Below are 1,328 nucleotides of genomic sequence, written 5' to 3' on the forward strand. Positions count from 1 at the left end.
TTTACAAGGTGACCATAGCTTGCTTCATACCAACAATCTCTGTGGGATCGACCCTTACTCACGTAAGGTTTATTACTTGGACGACCCAGTACACTTGCTGGTTAGTTGAACGGAGTTGTGAATTCAACCAGTGCCATAATAATGATTCCTCTCAAAATAGTTAGAACATTGATCACAAATGATCCATTGTTCCCTCGTGCCAATTTCAAATTCCATAATTTTACAAGGAATGCAACTTAAAGAATAAGGATCACAATTTCGTCCACCAGTATGCATTGTAGAATGATCGTTGTCCATGATATCTTGGAAGGTGTTGTTGCCTAAAGGGTTGATTAGATCCTCTTGACTCCATCCGTCTTTGATTGGTCTGACCTTGATGCATATTCCTGCTGTGGTTTCTATTTCCTTCAACAAAGTTAGAACTAAACTCAAAGCGAGAGGGGTGAGAATTCATAATAGCTATCAGAAATAAAGGGGAAAAAGAGAAAACAAATAAACAAGTAAAAGAAAATTTTTTTTTTGAAAACTATTTACAATAACCAATAATAAGGCACACGTTTGCAATTTCCCGGCAACGGCGCCATTTTGATGTTAAGATTTTTGCTAGTAAAGAATTATTAAAAATATTTGCGTTGTAGATACAGCTTCTAAACTAACAGAAATCCCTTCGTGCAAATATTTTGGTTGTTGGTGGACGAAATTGTGATCCTCTTTGTATTTGCATGAGATTTAAAAATTGGCTCTATTGGAATTTATGATCACAACTTCATTCAACTTAACCAGCAAGTGTATGTACTGGGTCATCCAAGTAATACCTTACGTGAGTAAGGGTCGATCCCACAGAGATTGTTGGTATGAAGCAAGCTATGGTCACCTTGTAAATCTCAGTTAGGCAGATTAAATGGTTATGGGTTTCAAAAATTAATAATAAATAGAAAATAAAAAGGGATAGAAATACTTATGTAAATCAATAGTGGGAATTTCATATAGGCGTGTGGAGATGCTAGAATCCTTTCGAATCTCTACTTTTTTATTGCTTTCATCCAATCCTTCTTACTCCTTTCCATGGCAAGCTGTATGTAGGGCATCACCATCATCAATGGCTACTTTTAATCCTCTCGGGAAAATGGTCCTATGCGCTGTCACTGCACGGCTAATCGTCTGGAGGCATCACCCTTGTTGATAGCTACATCCCATCCTTTCAGTGAAAATGGTCCAAATGCTCTGTCACAGCACGTCTAATCATCTGTCGGTTCTCAATCAGGTTGGAGTAGAATCCCTTGATTCTTTTGTGTTTGTCATCACGCCCAGCCTTCAGGAGTTTGAAG

Source organism: Arachis stenosperma, chromosome 5, assembly GCF_014773155.1.
Source record: "Arachis stenosperma cultivar V10309 chromosome 5, arast.V10309.gnm1.PFL2, whole genome shotgun sequence".
Lineage (NCBI taxonomy): Eukaryota > Viridiplantae > Streptophyta > Magnoliopsida > Fabales > Fabaceae > Arachis > Arachis stenosperma.